This window comes from Leptinotarsa decemlineata, unplaced genomic scaffold (assembly GCF_025532065.1).
Source record: "Leptinotarsa decemlineata unplaced genomic scaffold, Ldec_3_MD MMD2_tig00001064_RagTag_RagTag, whole genome shotgun sequence".
Taxonomy (NCBI): Eukaryota; Metazoa; Arthropoda; class Insecta; order Coleoptera; family Chrysomelidae; genus Leptinotarsa; species Leptinotarsa decemlineata.
In genome coordinates, this window is record NW_027412558.1 from 5854688 (window position 1) to 5877739 (window position 23052).

The 23052-nt window shown below is 34.9% G+C and overlaps 1 long non-coding RNA gene across 1 annotated transcript; it reads right to left on the minus strand.

Annotated features, from left to right (window-relative positions):
- Positions 1-15400: 15400 nt before the first annotated feature.
- Positions 15401-18070, minus strand: LOC141482407 (uncharacterized). Its single transcript, XR_012465510.1, has 2 exons — positions 17005-18070; positions 15401-16948 (listed from the first exon to the last, which is right to left on the minus strand). It is a non-coding gene; the product is annotated as an uncharacterized lncRNA (long non-coding RNA).
- Positions 18071-23052: the final 4982 nt, after the last annotated feature.

Genomic DNA, 23052 nt, shown 5'->3' on the forward strand with positions numbered 1-23052 from the left:
ATCTAACGGAAATTTAGGAAACATATTATAATCAATTCCAAACCTGAATTAGACAGAGGGAAGATATCTAGTATATGTAGACTAGAATGTAGTGAATGCCCCGCCATATATACCTACAGGCTAAACTGGTAGAAATTTTGATATAAGGTACTACGAACATGTCATTTCGGATAAAAATCATTAATGTATGAATATATTCAAAATTCGAAACATAAAAGAGATAAAGATAATTTTAAGATCTAATTTTTTTGAATCAAAGAAAAATCCCAATTCTTTTATCCTTAACGAACAACTTCATCTGAACAATAGTCCTCTCCTGAACATATAACCCAGTTCCCAAAACCTACATTTTATTAAATTTTTTTTGTTATGTTCATCGATATGCTGCTAATAATTGAGGTTATCCCAGGTATAGACAATGTAGGTATCAAATTATATATGATAGGTATAGGGTGTAATGACCGAAACTAGTCAACAAATATAAAACTATCGTGGAAAATAGACAAAAGTGTTTTTATAGTGTATCCTTAGTGTTTAGTGAAAATCAAACAATAAAGTGTTTCTTGAATATGTGTAGGAGTTTCTTTCTGGTTCCAAACAGGAAAAAAGCCATTTTGAAATAAATACTTCCACAAAAACAATGAGTTACACAAAGATTACTTCTTCTGAATGTTCTAAATGTGTGACTGATACAGAGCATAATGCTTTGAATATGTTAAAATCAGAAATAATCATTTTGCAACTTCTGCAAGTCAACCACCTCGACTAAACGTCATATCTTTCATGAACTTCCTGACAGAAGTACACATGGATCTGAATGTAGGTCAAGAGAAACCACGATGGTTGTTGATTCGACCTTCGCTATCCGCCCAAACTAGACAATATGACGTTGATATTGTCCACTTGAATTTATTGATGAAAAATGTCGTCTGATCATGATGCATAATTATAACCAAGGCAGCAGAAGATACCGAATGAGGCGGAGAGAGGTTGGTAAATACGAGTATACGGTGGGTTATCACTTACATTTTGGGGTGAACTAAAAAGTTTGTCTTTTCCACCCTTGTATACAGTGCATTTCTTTAATGTCCCCTACCCGTTTATTTTTCAAACGGGCCAACTTAAAAAATTGAAATTTGCGATAATGAAATTAATGCACGAATACTTTCTTTTGAAGTGAAATTGACGATGAAACTTTTAAGATGGCGACTGGGCCCCATGTGGGAAAAAATAAAATGGAAAGGGAGGTCTTGTGGCACATCATTTTGAAGCTCCTGATGAATACTTCACAACCCTATAATATAAAGTCGATATCTTCACCACTTGTCTGAAATTTTCATCAAGAACCTATTTTTGATAAGTAAGAAATTTGACTTTTCTCAATAATTCAGTTTTGAATATACGGAACAATTTTTTTTCGCACCGAAGGAACTTATGTTACGCAAGGCTGTTCAAACACGTGGATATACATACTTTCGAAGAATGTACTCTAAAATGTTCATCAACAAACTTCATTAGGTAAGTGACAAATTTTATTTTATTTGGATGAGTCGTTCTTGGGCTTTTGTTATTGTTCAACATAGGATATTTCAAATGACATACTTTTGAGTTACAATTCATAAAATTTTTACCGAGAATCCAATTTTCCAGCCCCCGTACACTACCTGTTTTGGTACAAATGAATTTTTCTTGGATAATATTATACTCTTATTTTGCATGTTTTTTGGTATTAATGCTTGTATAGGGACAGTTGGCTGATAGACTAAGTTTCTGTAGAATCCTAACTCATTTATTCGACATGTTTGGATAATATATCGTGTTATTAATATGATAACATCGAAATACAGGCAAAATTCCTAATATTTGCAATCTGGCAACACTGTTCGCAAATCTCATTCTAAACCCTGTTCGATTGTCCCTCGTCATCAAATGTGAGAAGTTGTGGGTAACTTCACACTAATGAGAAACATTGATTTTTTCATAAACATTTTTTTCAAAAGATATTACCAGTATGCTCTTTTAACAGTTCACAACCACTGGTTTTGTATTATACTCATAATATCGCTTCGAAATTCTCAATCAGGTAGATGGATTTTCTGACGTAAAATTGTTCGTGATTGATCTAATTGAATGGAAAATTCCTACTACTCCCTCGACCCATCTTGGATTTTTCTTTGCTTGTTAAAAAAACAGCACAACATGATGTACTATCACCACATCTATCCGCAAAGTTGATCGTTTTCTGATGATAGCAATTGCATACTATTAGACGAAAAGCAATTTTCCCCTCTTAGTGGGAAAAACTAGAACCGAGCGTAGACTGCAATATCCCTCTAGACATCATTCCACGAATGAAACATATTCGTTTCTGGAATTCTGGGTCAACTTGAGTTCATCTTTATTGTTATCTCCGCAGCTAAGATAGCAAAAACATCAAAGTCTTGCCGTTTCTCGTCTCGTTTCTCCCGCTTTATTGTACCCTTGATGTTTTGTCACAGGGCACAAAAGTGTTGCTCATCTCGGGGAAAATTTGCTTCGATGCATTGTCTGCTTTTCTCCGATTATTCCTGTTTGCAGTTCTCCGTGAAAATGCAAGACATGTGTCTCGCGTGTTTATTCGTTTGAATGGGTTTTTGCCATTCGTAGAAATCACTGAAACAGAGGAAAATTTGTTGTTAGATTATTGTTCTCGAAAAGCGTCATACTCAGAAGTTGTGAAGGAATTGCAATATTGATTTTATCAGCTTATTTTGCATATACAAGTATCTATACCGGGTTACTTCAATGAAATGAATAAAAAAACTTTCGTCCAATTACCACAAGTTAATTTTATTTATACGACCAGTTTCGAGATTAACTCCATTATCAAGTATGAAACTGAGATGTGAAATATCTGTCGAATATCTAGTCACATATGGTGTATCACAAGGGTCAAATCTGGGACCTCTACTGTTTAATATGTTCATCAATAATATCGGAACTGATATTGATGTTAATTTCCTTCTATACGCAGGTGACTTGAAACTCTATCACAATATAATATGTTGAATATGGTGTCGAAATGACAATTTATCACTCAAATTATCCAAATTAATGCAATGCAAGTCTTACTCACTGAAAACGAATCTGAAATTACACAACTACCTTCTGGAGCGTCCTGACACACTCACTGATTTAGGTGTTACGTTTGATTCATCCCCCTCTTTCAATAAACATATTGGCACAACTCTCTGACAGTTGCTTATCACAGTTGGAAATACTGAAGACTACGAAGAAGTTTCAAGATTCGAATGACTTCATTTCACTTTTGTTCGATCTAGGCTGTAATATACATCTGTTGTATGGAGTGTCTACTATCAGGTTTATATAGATCAATTAGAAGCCCTATTCAGAGGCGCTTCTTAAAACATACGCACCTTAAACTTGAAGGCATGTATCTTATCATTTTAGGAATACCCTATTATGAATTGCTTGAAATTCACAATTTTTGTAGTCTCGAGGTAAGGCGTAAATATTATTCATTTCAATAAACTGATGGATATAGCCGTTACTACGTGGTTGGAGATGGCAGATGGCGCTGTACGTAATCTCCTTGATATATCGACATCATTGCTTGATATATTCGCGGGCAGATGGCGCTGTACGTAACCTCCTTGATATAATTCGAACTCACTTTACATGGGAAACTTTGTGGAGCTCTATAGAATGGATAGATATTCTATGTATGATTAATGTCGACGGATGTGTCGACATTAGTTTCTATGATTGCCTGAAGGCCGTTTTTGAGAAATGCTTGGAAAAAAAATACTTTCATCCAGAATCGATTTCCCGCATGGTTCTCAAAAGAACTCATGCACAAAATTGAATTAAAAGAACACTTTTCAAAATGATGAAAAAAAAGTCAAAAAAATATTATTATTATACTGAACTCAGAATGGATGTGAAACGTTCGCATAATTTGTGTTATGAATCCTATATAAAAGAAATAGAGGGAGACTTACAGAGCGATCCCAAAAAATTCTGGGCTTATATCAAGGAACGTCGAAGAAACTGTGATGTTGCTAACAGATTCACTTATGATAATGATGAATTATTCAATGATAAGGATATTGCAGACGGTTTTGCTACTTTCTTCAAATCAACTTTCACGAATAGCGGTGTGTCGGTAAACCCCACACTAGTTACTGAGTATGACCAAGACATCATTGAAATTGGTGATATTGAGGAACAAGAGGTTGAAAATGCTATTAAGACACTGAAACCCAAAGCAGCCATTGGAATCGATGGCATTCCAGCCTACTTCTTCAAGGCTTATTGTGACTTTTTAAAACAACCACTGACATTAATATTCAATCTTTCTCTAAAAGAAAATCGTTTTCTAAGCTTTCTCAAAATTGGCAGAGTTACCTACATACACAAAAGCGGCAATAAGAACAATGTAAGAAACTACAGACCTATAACAGTCTTACCAGCTTTGTCAAAGATATTTGAACGGGTAATATATAACCGAGTATACAATCACGTGGTCTCAGTAATAATCGACCAACAGCATGACTTTATTCGTAATAAATCTACCATTACCAATTTATGCGCATTCAGTAACTTTGTTACGGATGGAATGAGAAATGGCTATCAAATAGCCATTTGGCCAAAGCATTCGACAGAGTTAACCACTAGGTTTAGATCCTGAAATTAAAAGCATTCGGTTTCACAAACAACACACTTGATTTCTTTCACTGCTATCTATCCAACATAATACAGTTCGTACAGTTTAACAACGTATCTTCCTTCAAATTCACCGCTAGTTCGGGAGTTCCGCAGGGCTCGATTTTGGGACCTTTCCTTTTCGTGTTATTTGTTAATGACATTTCTCGGTATATCGGGCATTCCCAATTTCTCCTATATGCCGATGATCTCAAGCTGTTCAGATGAATCGAAAGCAAAAAAGATTCTGATATGCTTCAAGATGATCATTATAATCTATCTACTTACTTTCCAGTATCTGACCTATCTCTCAACGAAGCTAAATGCAAAATAATGAGTTTCACACGAAAGAAGTCACCTACTATCAATTAATCATACCAATTTACAGAGAATCAATGAGATGAAAGATCTCGGGATCATTTTTACTGGTGTGTTCAGTATCTCTAGGCATATTGAATACTTAGTATCCGAATGTTATAGAAAAATGAGCTTTATTTTGAGATCTAGCCGTGAATTCAATCACGATACTTATTTGTTACTCTTTAACTCCATTGTTCGTTCTAAGCTGGAATATGGTTGTGTCATTTGGAATCCAAAGGCCTTTTTATAATCTGAAACTATAGAAAAAGTTCAGAAACGATTATTAAGAATTTTTTTTTCAGAAAATACAATGTTTGGCCTTTATTTATATCGTATTCTAGTCAATTACAAGAATTTAACACACAACCATTGAAAGACCGCCCTGAGTCCTCGGAAGTGATTTTTGTTTTTAACATTCTTAGAAAACTGAAAGTACCTGAAATTCTCTATACTATTGATTTTATTGTATCTGACGTAAAGAGACAATCTATTTCGTATCTCAAACAATTGCTCTCCTCTTCAACAATGTCTCGAAACAGTTAACAAAATGGCGAGGAACTGTGAACTGGATATATTCAGTATTACAGAGGGACAACTCCTCCGAATGCTCAAATGTGTCTGAATCTTTTTACGGCCATTTTATTATTTATTGTTTTATATCGTAATATTTTATATCGATTTTAACTGTATCAATGATACTCAATAAATACTATATGTAAGGAACTTTTGAAAAAACTGTATATCATGTAAGTGGAAACCATTCTGTTTGTTGTTCATTCTATTCAATTTCTGTTCTATTCTATTTCTTCATTTGAAAAAAGGATTTTTTTTATTGACAGGCGCGCCTGCTGCCTTGGGCTTGGTAGCTGATTTTCAGGCTCCCTCTCCGGAATCGGAAAATATCAATGGTCATTTTTCTACACAATATACGGCTGATTGATCCCAAAGTTTAGATGAAATAAATATAGTTTAAAAAGACTAAAACGGCAATCTAGGTCGAAACTAAAAAATGAAAAATAAATATAGTTTAAAAGACTAAAAAACACGCTTTTAAAGAACATGGAACTAAAAAGTAACGTATTTTGAATAAGCTTAAAATAATAACGAAAGAAAAATACTAGAATTATTGTGGAAAACGCGTGGGCGGTTTGTGCCATATTTTTTGTACATCAAGCGCCCTTTGCTTTTTTCACAATAATATTAGTATTGTATCGTTCGTTATTGTTTTAAGCTTATTTAAAACAAATATTTTTAACTTTTTAGTTCGATGTTCTTTAAAAGCGTGTTTTTAGTTTTTCAAACTATATTTATTTCCTCTAAAATTTTAAATTTTGAATTCAAGATAAAATAAATATTTTTGCATATTATAAGTTGCAGATTTTTCAGGCAACATTTTGGTTTAATTGGTATTTTTTGATATTCATCACTCACCGTTATGAACTGTCAAAATTTTACATTTACTTTAAACACAATTTGATAAAAAGTGTATGGAACAGAGAACAGATTCAGAAACATCAAAAGTAGCTTGATGACAATAAAAATCACCGCTGGCAAAACTCTTATCTAGTTGTATGATGAAATTCTGAAAACGATTGAATCATCCAACAAGCGGATGACACGTGAATGAAAAATCGATCATCAACTGTTATATCATTTGGGTCAAGGCATTGTAAATAATAATATTCAGTACTGTTACTGATTGGATGATGTCTCTTTGAAATTCTAAAAAACAAGGTATTTTTTAAATTATTCCCAACGTCGAAAGGATCATACTTTTTGATTTGAGATTTGCATATTTTTGCGGCACGATAATGCTATTTTTTTGTAGATATTATTACTTAGATCTTTCTCAACAGTTAAAGTACAGAACAAAAACTAATATTTAGGCGAATACCACATCTCATTCACTGGTTACGGTTACGGTTTGGGTAACGGTTACGAAGTGGATATTATTGACTCAATTCATTTTGAAAAATTGCAGAAACAAGCTCTGAACAGGTCTATCCAGTTTCAAAGAATGATACTAAATATTATGTAACTTCAACTTACTTTGGTCACCGAGTTAACAATTTGAGTAAATTTATTAAGAACAATAGAGAGGAAACCCCAGTCTTGAATAGATCGGAAGTATACAAGTCAACTTGTGGCTCCTGTCCAAAATTTCATATCGAACTTTATATCGGACAAACCGGAAGAACTCTTTCCAAAAGAATGAAAGATAATCGAAGTAATTTTTTTAATGGGAAGACCAATTCACATTTGTGAATATTTTGACAGAGGGGCACGAGTTCAATCACAATTATGACGTATTGCATTTGGCACAGAAAGGTTCAAAACTCAACTGTTTGGAACACATGTAAAAATTCGGGATTATTGCTCAATAATCAATTAGCTTTACATTGTTCATCTTCATTAAATATAGTTTGCAACAAGGAAATTGGTGATTACAACAGATGAAAAAACAGAAATAACAGAAAAAAAATGATAAAAATTTGATAGCGCAATTAAAGTTTCTAGGCAACCTGTGTTCGATTTCATTTCATTTGTGAAACAGAAATATTATTGAAAATTATGGCATATAGTATTCTATTCCACTTATTTAAATTTTTGACTATTTTGAGACATTAGAATATCTCATTGTAGTATTGATCTTCTGACCTGAAAATGCTTTTGTTTTTGAATGCGGATACGATAGTAGATCGATTACTCGTAAATATTATTCTAAAACAAATATTATTATGAATGAGTTATCAATAATGCCACATTGAGAGACATTTTGTTTTGTCTTGTTTTATTATACAAGAAAAAATATGATGAAATGAATATATTTGATATATTTGGAATCCACCTAATCTGAAAAACTGTACGTAATCTCTTTAAAAAACTGGGAGAATTTTGATTTATCAATTTCCATTTTGTCCTAAGTAGTCCCCCTAAGATGCACATCTCTCAGCGATTCAGTTTTTATTTACCCAATCGTCGCAAAACGCCGTCCTTTATGGATTTCTTCAATCGTTGAAATAGAAGAAAGTTACAGGGGGTGAAATGTGATGAGTACGGTGGCTGAGGCATGATTACGGCTATTTTGGCTATAAAATTACGAACAAGCAATGACAAGTTAGCAGGTGCATTATCGTTATGCAAAAGCCATGAATTGTTTTTCCATAATACCCAACGTTTTCTTTGTATTGCTCCTCGAAAGTAGCGCATAACTTCAAGATGATATTCCACATTGACCGTATGACCATGTGGCAAGAACTTTTGATGCACAACCCCACGATAATTGAATATAACAATGAGCAAAATTTTGACATTTGATCGAGCTTGGCATGCCTTTTTGGTCTTGGCTCTCCTGGGCACTTCGAATGGGACGATTGGACTTTGGTTTGGATGCCGTAACCATATATCCATGATTCGTCACCAGTTATGACCCTTTCGAGCAAATCTGGATCGCTTTTGACGTCATTTAATAATTCGTGATCGTAAGACCATGTGGCGAGAACTTTTGATGTCCAACCTCACGATAATCGAATAAAACAATGAGCAAAATCTTGACATTTGATCGAACTTGGCATGCCTTTTTGGTCTTGGCTCTCCTGAGCACTTCGAATGGGACGATTGGACTTTGGTTTGGATGCCGTAACCATATATCCATGATTCGTCACCAGTTATGATCCTTTCAAGCAAATCTGGATCGCCGTTGACGTCTTTCAACAATTCGTGAGCGATGCCCATGCGACGGTTGTTTGTCAAAATTCAGCAATTTTGGAACGAACTTTGCTGCCACATGCTCCATGCAGAAAATTTCAAAAATTTGGCATGGCATAAGCCGACTGATATGCCGAAACCTCTCTAATAGTGATTCGATTCATCTAAAGAAAGCTAGGGTAGAAATCCAGAATAATTTGAGGAAAATCGATGACTTTTCACGATCTAATTCCATACGCGATTTCAATAAGATGTCCACAAAAATATTTTTCTTGGAAAAAAATTGATCCTGTTAACCAACCAACCTTTTTTCAGAAAACTTTGAAAATTGATATGGTGATATGGAAGATAAATTTTTCGACTCTGTATTTCTGAGACACCTCAACAATTTGCTGATTTAGTGACTAGCACTCTCATATTTTCAAACTGACTCTGTTGAAGCAGTTCTTCAATTCTTTTCCATGGCATGTCCTCTGTAAGGTTTTTTTGTTAATGTCTCCGGCACTCTCTACATATATTTTCGACCCATTTTCTCAGAGTCAAAATTCGTGAATGTCCCGATTCCCACTCAATCCACTCCGTTCTGCCAGTTTTTTCAGTTCTTCACAACATTCTCGAACCAACCTCGCTGTTACCCTTGGGTTCATTAATGCCCCAAGTTCGGCCTCTCTGCCCGATTTCGTTATTGTCTCAAATTATTATCTTGCGCATCGCTGAATTGTGAACGTAAACTGCTGTTCACACAATATATCCCAAGCATGTTCTCGGGATAACTGTTTGGCATTCACACTTCGTGATTTGTGGATTCACTTGAAAAATTTGTGAAGGAAGTGTACCTACTTTGGTGTTTTGTAGTCCGTGAACATATTTATTACTTGTAATATGCACTGTTTGAAACTTTTGGTGTATAGTCTACCCATTCCCAATTGGAACCGCAATAAAAATGAGAGTACAGTCATAAACATTTCTTGCCTGTGGCCCCTAGTCGCCCAGATATTTATTAAACGTGCTATCAAATGTAGTTGAGGAGTAAAGGCTCGGCTAGCTGGACTGTCTGAATACTAATTTTTTGTCCGTTTCACAATATTTCTTTATCAGTGCCGTGTGTTCGTGGGGTTAGGTGAGGTAGGAAGTGGTTTTGCAAACCGATTTTTAAAAACTTTTTCTAGAGATCAATTACCCTATCACCAAACTGATATTTTTGCACTCGACGCGCGTTTTGCTAACAAGATTAGCATATTCAGGAAAAGCAAATTGATACTGAATCTGAAGAAAATGATTAACTGTTTATATACCTAAAGTTTTTTGGTCCGATGTGGACTTTGTTTGTTAAATGATGATTATCCTAATTGATTTTTCGGTAATTAACAAGTGGAACCACTACCTGCAAATTAATTTGTCAACAATAGATTGAAAAGCAGACAAATTAATTTTCAAGTAGTGGTTTCACTAGTTAATTACCAAAATATCAATAAGGATAATCATGTTCAGCAAAGTCCACATCGGACCAAAAAAACTTTAGGTATATAGACAGCTAACCCTTTTCTTTAGATTCAGTATCAATTTGCTTCTCCTGAAGATGCTAACCTTGTTAGCGAAAAGCGCGTCGAGTGCAAAAATATCAGTTTGGTGTTAGGGTAATTGATCTCTAGAAAAAGTTTTCAACTTTTACACCAAAGATTCCAATCTCATCGTTTAAACCGATTTTTGTGGAAATCTTAGTGTTTTTGTGGTGGCTTTCTGGAGACCATTTGAAACAATTGATAACATTACGTGTGAAGAACTTGTGTTAATCGACAGGGATCCGAAATTTGAAAATAAGGACTTACATGTTCAAGTTCAGCGAGTAATTTTAAATATTCATGAGTGCTTGAAGAAGGAAAACTGTCACACTTCACAGAATGCTGTTGTGAATAGATTATGCGAGTTAACGAAACTATCTCGTTCGACAGTTCTTCGAGTCATTGAAATAGGGAATGTCATTGACCATGCAATGAAACGAAAACAAAGGAATAAAACATTCGCAAACGTTGATGGTGCTACAAAAGATGTGATTTGGCGAACAATTTATGGTATATACCAAAAAAATGAAGTACTAACCTTGGAAATGATTTGGTATAAATTACTCGACTATCCCGATTACAATTACAAATCTCTAGAAACCCTACGAGGTGTCTTATTGTCTTGTGGTTTCAAATATAAAAAATTGGACAATCGGATGGTCATACCATCCACGAAGATATGAGTGCGGCTTTATTCGAAACCTGGTTCAGTGAGCAGCTTCTACCAAATATTTCTCCAAACTCGGTTATTTTTATGGATAACGCTTCGTATCATTCTCGGTTATTGACTACAATACCAAACAATAACACAAAAAAGCAGATATTGTGGATTTCATGCGAAATCATGACATGGAAATACCCGAAAAGATTCCAACGAAAAAGGCATTACTGGCGACCATAAAACAACGTAATTTCAAAAAAGAGTATACTATTGATTCGATGTGTGAAACACGTGGTCATATTCTCTTACGTTTGCCTCCATACTATTGTGTGTTCAATCCAATTGAAATGGTTTGGGCCACAATGAAAGAAAGCTTGCGGAAATGTAATCAGTCACCGACTTTGAATGCTGTAGTGCTTGACAATATGAGGCGAGTGGTGGATGAAGTAGGTAATAGTGATGTGTGGAAGAACTGTTTGGCCCACATTATGAAAGGAAAGAACAAATATTATGTGCAAAGTTCCATAAATCCGATCGTTATTCAACCCGATGATGATTCCACCTCATCCGAATATAGCGAAGAAGAATTTTGATTTTTCTAGCAATTTTGTTGGCCTCTATTATTTCGTAAATATATGTTTGACGAGATTATTATTTGTGTTTTCATTGTAATTCAGAGTTTTCGACTCGGAAATCAACTACCTTAAATTTCGAAGTTTTTCATTATTACCTATGGTGGCAAAATTTAGTTGAGATAACTTTTTCATGGGGTGATCAATTGCTATGTTAGGATAAGACTCCAGTTATTTTCAACATATTTATTGTTCACTTCTCCACATCTGTATCTGTATCTTTAGAGTAGGGAGGGTGAGTGTAGAACCACAGCACGTACATCCTCCCAAGTAGTTGTCCTCCTAGGTCATCGTCCATTCTGTCCTTTCCAGGAAGGTGGACAAGTTACTAGGAGACATCTCTTTTATATCGGCAAGTGAAGGCCAAGACTCGCTGAACACATACTCTCTTTGGCAACCTAGAGGTATCTCACGGCTAAGGTGTAAGCTAAGGTGTAAAGAATCGTGCCGACAGCTGAATGGCCGCAGGGTGATATGTGGTTACGAACGATCTCCTTGGGGAACCGGGAAAAACCTCATTGTAATCAGCCTTCCTCTGGTGATGCGGGGCTCTGCCAGAGTGACCAATTCTTTCCCTGCTACTCGTGATAACACACATGAATTGAATGAATACAAAAACAGACACAGAAAAAACAAAAACCAATCCCTGGACAGAAATGCTCACCTCAATTTATGGCGGTGGCTAGGGATGAACAGAAAGTTCCACCCCAATTTAATGCTCGGAATGAGGCTGGAACATGGCAGATCACCTCGTGATATAATACAAAGCGCTTTTGGGGCGATAGAGACAGGAGTGGCAGCAACTATAAGTGCACCCTCCACCTCCCCCCTCCTCCTTCAACTGCAAGGCCCTTTCTGCGACGAACGCCAAGAGCTCCGCCTTGAATGAAGGCGAGGAACCGGCTGCCCCTGCAGGAATGCACCCTTACTTGAGCACCTCCACGGAGGGAACCCCAAGAACGTTGAAGAAGCCGCGCAACGACACTAAAGTCGCTGTACCTTTCAAATCCTTCATGAAGGTCGCCGTGATACACTCCCCCACACATCAGATCATTTAAATTCTGCTCGATTGCAGTCTGAATACGTTTAATCTGGTCTTTTTCTGATTTGAATGAAGAAGATTCAAATGAGTCTCTAATATTGTTGTTGATGTGTCGTTACTCTCAAGCAAGAAGACCTTCGTACCTACCTAATTTGTTAATAGCAGTCGTTCGTTTGATCTTTGGCTACCATACCATAAAAGCCTATGTTATCATGGGTTTTATCACTACAGACTATTGAAAATATTCCTGATTTTGAGCCTTATATCTTCTTGTATAGGCGTACTTCTATTTTTATCCTGTCAAAATTAACTTCTTGGTCTTTCCGGTATTCAGTATCACTTCCGGTTATTGAGTCTTTCTCGTTAGTAACATTTTCATCACCTCTGAGTTGTCGAGATTCTAGTCTTTCCATTTAGGCCTTTTTGGTGATTGATGGTATCATCGCTTTGGATCAGCCAACGTTTCTCCATGGTCCATCTTGGAACATGGTCCCTTTCGGTCTTGGTCTAGCCTAACTAAGTCGACTGGATACCTCAGTAACTCATATCCATCATTTTTTAGAAGTCGCAGTAACTCGTAACTATGACAAAGTTCCATAACAGTGGAGTCAAGACCTTCTTTCTTCAGTCTAATCTTTCTCAAAGCGTTCAGTTTACTCACCTGCAGCGATCTCTCTTTTTTTCGATTCCTGGATGATTGATTCTAAGAGTATATTATTTGAATGCGTGCTCAATTTATTGGGAAACAGGTAACAATACTTTTGTATTCTTGTTAACATATGCTGCTTTTTAGGTCCTTGTCACGGTTACTGAATAGTGAAATTCTAAAACCACTTTTTATGTAACTATTATTCATGAATGTGTTATACTTGGGTGAAATGTCTACCCATCCATCGTAATCAGAGTTTTGCTATTCGAGAACATTTTCCTTTCATTTTCATTTATATATTTCTTTAACTTTTTCTTGAAGTTTTGTTTACTTTCACATTATTTTATTCCTCCTGGCAGGGTATTATGAATTTTTATTGAAATATAAGAGTATGGTCTTTGAGTTTTGGATTTTGTAGCATGCGGTAGGAAATGTTTGTATCAGCTTTATGTTTTTTGAAAGTGGTATTTCATATTCACACAAAGGTAAAATAATTGCCTCAAATCCATGATATTTATTTTTTTGAAGAGGCTATCAGAGTTGTATCTAGACCTTTTCTGTAGCATTAATTTTAAGAACCGTCTCTGTATCACTTCTGATCGATTGAGATGGGTTTTAAGCGCACCACCCCAGGCTTTAATACCATATCGGATATGACTTTCTACGAGAAAGGAGTATATTACTTTCATTTCTTCTATGGGTAAGTAAGTGTTGAAGTATTTGAATTTATATAAAATGGTTTGGAGTGTTTTGGTCACATATTTTATATGATAATCCCATTCGAGATGTGTGTCCAGATATATTCCTAAGTAGTTTGTTACAATTGTAGTATTCAATTTCAATATTTTTCCATCTATATTTATTTCTAGGTGGCGGGTAGGTATTTATTTCTAGATTTGTTGCAACTGAAAGGAGGAACGTGAGTTTTTTCGAAGTTGACTTTCGATAGTTTATTATCGAACCATTCTTTAATGAATTTGAAATCTATTTCTGTAGTATTTTTCAGTTCCTGCCATGTTGAAGCTTGATAAAAGATAACGGTGTCATCAGAATATCCTACGATGTCCCCTTTACTAGCAACTGAGAACAGTTCATTCACATATAGGTTGAGTGACAATGGACCCAGAACTGTGCCTTGCGGTATTCCATACACAATGATTTTTGAGTTACTTGAGTCATACCCAATTTTCACTTTCTGTGTCCTTTCATTCAAGTAGCTTTCCATGAGCTTACAATTAATTCTTATTCCTATTTTTTCAAGTGTCTCTAGGAGTGGTTTATGGCTGACAGTATCAAATACTTGGAGATTTGTTCTCTAGAGCTAAATTGTCTACAAGAAAGAAGTTTAAATTTATTTATAAAAGATAAGAGTCTGGTTTTCAATAATTTCTCGAATATTTTTGATTGATTCGTTATCAGTGAAATGTGTCTATAATTGGTAATGATGTTTTTGTCCCCACTTTTGTGTATCGGGATAACGTCTGATTTTTTGAGAGAAGTTTGTTATATTCCCTTATCTAGACATCGATTCAAGATATGAGTGAGAGGAATAACGATATTGCCTGCGATTTGTTTTAGTGTTTCTGCTCGTATTTGATCTTCCCCTACTGATTTTTTATTCTTCAGTTCATTGATAAGATTCTTTACTTCAGTCTGATACACAAGCTCAGGTAATTTTATTCATAATCTGTTTCATATAGTCAAATCATTGTAGCAGAACTTTGATATATCTGATAAATTTGAAATATCAAGTGCACAATAATTGATATGATGAGTCGATATGTATATAATTTTCAGATATCGAATGATGTTCGATTTGATAGATAGGAGAACCCTTTGCGTTGAGGGATCTGTTGAAAATATCAGAGAGAGACAGTATTTTTGTTTTGGTGTGGAAAAAATTGTTTTCATTAGATCCATTTCACGCCAGAGGTTTTTTATTGATAAAATTGAAACTTTGATATGTGAAATATAACATCGACATTTTCTGATTGTGCCAAAATAACTGCTTTTCATAATCTATTCTGATGTATTGAAAAATGCTCCATTCATGATTATAGAACTGAAAAAATATGACAAACATTTTCATCAACAACATTTTATTGAAAAAATGAAAAAAACAATTGTACAAAAAACACCTAACTCAATCATCGAATACATCAACTAATTCTATGAATAATAAAGTCTATACACGAAAATGAATTACAGAAAGAATGTGAAAATGAATACAACTTCTAAATTAATGAATGAACAAAATAATACTTTCCTTCAGTGTATTTACACATTCATCTTGACTTAAGCCAACTGAACAGTCTGTTTTTCAGTAACAAAGCGCCATCATCGTAACCGAACCCACACAAAGAGACTTCTCCACGATTTTCTTCGGTTTCTGCAATGAAACTGCTATGGGAGGCTGAGGATTTCGAATCAGATTTCTGGTACCAAACACATCGAAAAATTTCACTTCTTCTTCCGCTATATCCGGAAGAGAAACTATGTTGTGTTCTACTGGATAACTTGAGCCCAAATCAGGATAATGGTTGCCCTGGACTTCGTAGTAGTTTCTTTCATCGATGATTCTTGCGAATGCACTAGCGAAGAAAGTCAATGCAAGACAAATTGTTCTGGGATCCATTACTCGTTAGATGCTCTTCTTCACTGCTGCTTTAGACCAGTAATGCACATTTCAATTCCCCACTTTTCATTTATAGGAGTCTCACGATGCTTCTTAGAAATTCTCGGGTAAGTCCGATACATTTAAGTGTGAGATGGAAAGGAGTTCGCTTGAAATATCTTTTTTTTTTTGGCCTTTGACCTCATAGAATAATATCTGGTTTGTATTGACCACGCAAAGTTCATGGCATTTATAGCCAATTTATAATGATAATACGTAATTTTTCCTGTAGAGATGCGTGTCACACAATGAGTGAAGTCGTGTTTGGGGTAATCAAAGTCGCTATCTGGAGATTATAGATTATCGGCACGTGTGAGTTTCACCTCGAGATTGGCGGTACAGGGTGTAGTCAAATTCAGAAAAGTAGATTTTGGAGAACAATGATTCGTTGAAAATTTTACATCATCAGTTTTCGGCCAATAAAGCGTGTATTTCGTTTCGCTTTATTATGATGGTACCTCTTATTTATTGAAATTCTCTGTGACTGATTTCCCTGGGATGAAGCCATCAAGAGAGAGAAACTAGTATACTTTGCTCACAATTATGATAACAAAAATTCTAAAGAGATGTGGAGAACTTTGAAATCTAATAATAGTTTACCGCAGAAATCAGTTCTTCTGATCTGATATTCCCGATAATTTGAAAACTCTAAACGAAATCAACCAATATTTTATCAATTCCATACCTGTTAGTGATCCGCCACAGAAAATACTCAAGTTCTATGGAAAAAAAAGCTCATAGATGGGGATTTTATATTCAGAGAAGTTGATGATCTATTTGTTTTTACCATGCATTATTTTCTATCAAAACAAAAGCTGCAGGTTGTGATGAATTGAATATTGATTATATTAGGTTATGTTTCCCGTAAATAATATGTTATATAACCCATATTATCAATTCCTGCTTAGCAACTAATTTGTTTCCGACACTGTGGAAGAGTGCAATTTTGAAAGTACCTAAAAAATAATCCAAGTAATTTCAAAGATCTCGGAGCAATCAGTATATTGCCAACCTTATCGAAAATTTTGGAGAAAGCAATGGAAATCCAGCTAAAGGAATATCTCGAGCACTTCTCAATAGTACCTTCGATTCAGTCAGTTTTTCGCAAGGGATACAGCTGTACAACCGCACTCTTGCACGTTGACAACAATCTAATTAGAGCCACAGATCAGGAAATTGTACTTGTTTGATATTATTGGATTTTAGTCGGGCCTTTGACACAATCAGCCATAAATTATTGTTGAGAATTTTATCTTATATAGGTCTTGCCGATAGTGCTGTGTCGCTCTTTGGATCATTCTTGGAAAATCGTCAGCAAAATGTTAATATAGACGGAGTTGAATCCCAATATATTTCATATCGTGGAGTTCCTCGAGGGTCTATTTTGGGTCCACTGTTATTTGTTATATATACGTCGAATTTAGTCAAGAGTCTTCAGTACTGCAAAATACACCTATATGCTGATGACACTCAACTTTATTATAGCTTTCCTCTACAAATGACTGATACTGCTTGTTGTCGAATGAATGGAGATTTCAAAGCTTTCACAGGGGCAGCCTAGTAAATCTAATGTCATTGTTTTCGGCTCCAAAATCAATCGCAGTAGTGTACTTTATGATTTTGATGTTAGTATAAATGAAACTTTTCTTACAACTGTTCAAGAAGTAAAAAGTCTGGGAGTTCTGGCAGATGTTACACATAGGAGGTTATACACTAATAAGTAATTTTTGTAGAACTTTTTATCATAATGGTGGTGTTGCACTTTTAGCTCTTGATGAGTTGAATTGCTCATAAATTTAACTGGAGATTTTAATATTGATGCAACTGAAAACTCTAGGGATGCTAATGCCCATCGTAGTTTGACAACTCTTTTGTCAGGTTTCAATTTACGTCAGATGTTCGAGTGGCCAACACGCATAACCTCCCATTCTGAAACCATTATAGATGAAATATATACTAATATAACCCTACTGTTTGTGTTCTGGACAATACAATTTCTGATCATCGAACTGTGTTATTTGAATATGTTGAGACTGCCTCATCACTAAAGAGGGAGGTACCACAACCCCGCAGAAGTTTCAGTGCTAATAACGTAAATAGATTAATTCAATCATTAAAGAGAGAGAGAGTCTTGGAATGACGTGTACAACGACATTTTCAACGACATTTTTCATCGACATTTTTGTTTATCACTTCAACATCTGTTTTCCGCTCAACAGGCATTATGGTTGAAAAAATTCCAATAAATTGTGGATTGATGATAATGTTAGGAAGTCGAGCATTAAACTCAAGGATTTATTTTTATTAAAATGTATGCAAACAATCCTGCAAAAATGGCTTGGAATGTAGTATCTGATTTGACTAATATACGAGAAAACATTCCTTTAATAATATCTCACATGAAAATGAATCTGTTGAAGACCCAGAAAGAATCAGTAATTTATTCAATGAATTTTTCGTGAATATGCCAATCAAACTTCTCAGTGAACATAGGCCTCAAAGGACAGCTCAACTTCCCGAACCTGAAATAATTGGGTTCAATGAGTCCCTGTTTCTAGCACCCTTTTCAGAACGTAAATTATTACAGTTGATGTCGAATAAATTGAAGAATAAAGCCTCGTTGGGGCTAGATGAGATTTTGTCATTTATTTTGAAGAAGGTGTTACGTCACATTATTTCGCCTCTATCTTATCTAGTTAATCTTTCTTTCATCGTCTTCGGGTGATGTAGACGATTGTAGATACCAACAATCGAAACCTCGTGAACTAACGTGACTTGGAATCTCTAGACATTTTATTATTTTCTTTTTTCATTCCTTTAATTTTTATTTATTCAATTATTATATTTTTACTTGTAGGTTATTTCACTATCATTTCATTTCAGGTTTATTGTTTGCTTAATATAATTGTAATCTTCAGCTATTCTTTTTTTAATTATTCCTTTTTACTTGTTTCAGGGATTTCTGTATCGGTGTTATGAGAAGATAAATATAACTGTATATCATCTGCGTATAGATGTACTTCATAATGTGATGAGAAAGTGGGGTAATCAAAAGTAAACACTGAAAACAGGTCCTGAAATACTTCCCTGCGGTACACCTGACATTGTTTCTTTTAGGGATGACCATGTGTAATCATCCAGTTTGACCCTCTGTGATCGGTGTGTCAGATAGCTGGTCATCCATTTAAGAGAAATGTTATCGAATCCTATGAACTTGAGCTTGCTGATGAGTAAATCGAAATTAACTAAATCGAAAGCTTTACTTTGATCAAGCAGTACTGAAATCATCACAAAAAACCATTCAAGAACAAAAAGGAGTACATTATGTTGACCTGAAAGCATATATGAAAATTGTGATTTCTAATTACTAGTCAACCATGTGATCAATATCTAAAATGATGACATCAAGCCATGGAAAGACACCCCCAAACAACGAAAACAACAAATCATAATGACTTGTTTGCGTACTGGACATACAAATTATACTCACGAACACTTACTGAAAGTGGAAGAAAGTCTCAGCCTGATTTATACCTATTTCCTTTGTTTGAAAAAAGAAAATAATTTGATAATACTCAATAATTTCAGAACAGAAACTCCTTACCTTCACTCTCTGTGATTCATCACTTTACAGTTCTGTGAAATCTCATTGGCAGCAATGCATTGGTCAGAACAAGAAATTATTTCAAACTAAATGTTTTGTACTTGTGATATACTGTTTGGAACCTTTGGTGTAGTAATGAATATTACTGGAGTTTCTTTCCAATCACCAAATCGTTATTTTTAACACCTCGACACGTATTTCGATCACCAAGTGATCATCTTCAAGAGGAAGATAAAACTAATAACTACTCAAAACTAAAGCTACTTATACTAATCAGGTACATCATACAGGTAGGTAATAAGTAATACCACCCATACAAGTGTACCACTCTAAATTAATTTTACGATTGGCCTTTCTATTATTTACAATATGTCCTTATGTATGTTTAAATGTTACAGCTATATATAGAACAATTTTCAGCTATATAAAATTAGTTTCACAAAAAAGACACATTGTAAATATATTTACAATGTGTCTTTTTGTAGTAATCAGTAAACCCAACAATATTATTTCAACAAGCTATGCTAGCATACTATATATAGCAGTATTGTTCAAGGTATCAAAAAGACTACCGAACGAAATGATGTTGCAGATTCCTTTCCAATGAAGAAGTTCATATATTCTCTTCTACTTCTCATTAAAGCTCTGACCGAAAGCACCATCTATATCAGAATATATCGATAACTAAGTTTTGAATATATTACACTGATTCGATTACGTTACACAAACTGATACACTGAAAAAAGAAAGTTCTTTATTTGTGGCAAATTGAATCAAGATTAACCTTTCACTTTCGAACGTTCAGTTCTTTTCTCGGAAACCTATTTTAAGATCTGACAATCCAGTCCGTGTTGCGAATCACCAAAGAGTATCGACCTAGTCCCCAAGCTGCCGTTCTCATGATTTCTCTGTTATCAAGTCCTGAAACCGTCCTCTCGAATCGGTCTCAGGAGAGCGCCTGTCACACATATTTCAATCTGCTACTGGTTTTTGTCTCGAGAAATCCAGGAATTGATCAGACGTTTCAATTAAGCAAGATTGTTCGTTCATTAACCAGATTAGATAAAAAGGGATAAACTTCGGGAAGCTAGTTCAGGAAGTTTTATTCGTGAACTATGAGAACATCGACGAGAACGATAATCTTCAAATAATGATGCAATATTTATTGCTGTAAAACATAATAGTGTTCAATGTAAACTTTCCTCCTCATTTACTTTTCATGGCGCTCTTTTCAAACACGAATATAAGTAATTGGACACATGATGGTTCGTTTAATTTTTGAAAAGGAGCATCTTTGTTTTATTCTTCTTCATACTGATATGACAATAGACTAGCGAACCTCCTCAATGACGATCTAAAACCATCTCCAACTAAGGATTTGGAAGAGCCAATAGATGCCCAGTAAGCAGAAATATATCAACTTATAACTGGCTGTGATGTAATTGCATACCACCTTATCTGACACCAATGGAAGGCATCAGTTCATACTGATATAACAATAGATCAGCGAACCTCCTCAATGACGATCTGAAACCGTTCACAACTAAGGATCTGGAAGAGCCAATGAATGCCTATTGAGCAGAAATATATCAACTTATAACTGGCCGTGATGTTATTGCATACCACCTGATCTGATACCAATTGAAGGCAATAAACTTACCTTTGTAGCAGGTAAGAAAGAGACGTAAGAGTGGTAAGTTTATACTTGCAGACCTGGATCAAAGAGGAATGTTCGTCGGTGGAATGAAGATCTGATACAGATAAATATAACAAACCACAAAATATTTGAAGAATGCAGGTGAATTAGGTGTATGGGATAACTACATGAGGTCCCCAACTGAATGCAACAAAGGAAATCTGAAAGAGACTCATAGAGAAGGCAATGCACACAGGAGGTTGAACAAATCTACGTTCATATGTGCTGGATTCCTATACTTGAGGCTTTTAAAAGTACTGCCGAGTGGCAGATGAGTTTATGGGGGTTACGGAGGACAATTTTCTTACCAGACCACTGAAGTACTTTTTTGGATAGAATCACCCACAGGCGACAAGTAGAAGAGGGATCGGTGATACACGCTTCTAATGCACGAATTCTAGGCTTGAAGGAAGTTTGGTATACAATATAGTTGTGGAGGAAACCAACGGTTTGCTAGGAGGTTTTCTCAGGGAAGGGCGTTATCCACAAGAGGTCCTTGTAAGAGATATGTTACTTCGTCTCCTCGACCTTGATGGATATGAAATACTGGAATGACTTGTTCTTCTAAGTCCTGTACAAATATGAAAATATCCTGAGGGAAAGCATGCAACAGACCCTGGATATTATAAGAAGATGGATCGTGACAAAACCAAATCAACCATAATAGCATCCACTAGGAGAAACGAGGTAGAGAGAGAAAGGAACTCTCTCACTCCGAAGCGAAGAGAAAGATATAATTATGGAAATAGTTGAATATCTGGATTTTATAAACTAGACCTTATATCTAACTTGAAATATCAATACGATCAGACATGTTTGAGGTAAATGCAGACTGAAAAATTCACCGACCTAGAAAAGACCAGACCAAATTGAAAAATTGGAAAATGTAGAGGAATTAACATCAAACATGTTCCTGGATCATATGACACTCATGTACATTTCGGACCTGAACTTCAGGGTTGGAGTAAAAAATTTGGATGATGACGAGTCATCTCGAGAACATGATTGGAGGAAACACCTGCTAGACAGATGAGTGGAGGACAAAACATGAAGTAGAGGCTGGAATAAGTGCAGACAAACAGGAAATATGAAATAAAAAAAAACTAACGAATCGTTATAGTCTGGATCACAAGATTATTTTTTTGGAACTTCTGTCCAAGGGCACCGAAAATTATGATCTACAGCTCATTCGATTTGGAATGACCTGTAGCAACTAGAAAAATTTCAAGAGGGGGTCAAAAAGGAAAAAAAAAATGAAAAAAATCGGAAAAAATAGAGAAACATTTTTTTACCCAAAAGGTGACACATTGTTTTTTGAGTAGTATTAAAAAAATATATCGTGAAAGTTAATTTATTTAAAATAAACTAAATAAATATAAACAAAATTTTTTTCTCGGAAAATCAAAGAGAAATAGAAATTATGAATAGAAAAAATCGTTTCCTAATATCCATATTCAGAAGCAAACAAAATTATCAATCAACAAATGTGTTTTTAAGCAATAAAAAGGAACGATTTCAATTTTAAAAATCATAATATTCATTACTGATAAAAATCCCTCGAAAAAGTTTTGAATATCTCATGAACATACACTTATTTCTATCAATTTTTCAAACAAATAGAGATGAAAATTATGGAAAAAATCATTTTTATGTCAAAAAAACTTTTTTCATTGCTTTGATTGAACTTTTAAATTTTTAACGACTTTGATTATCAATAACAAAGTGGAAAATCAAATGATTTTCATTTTTCCAACGGGAAT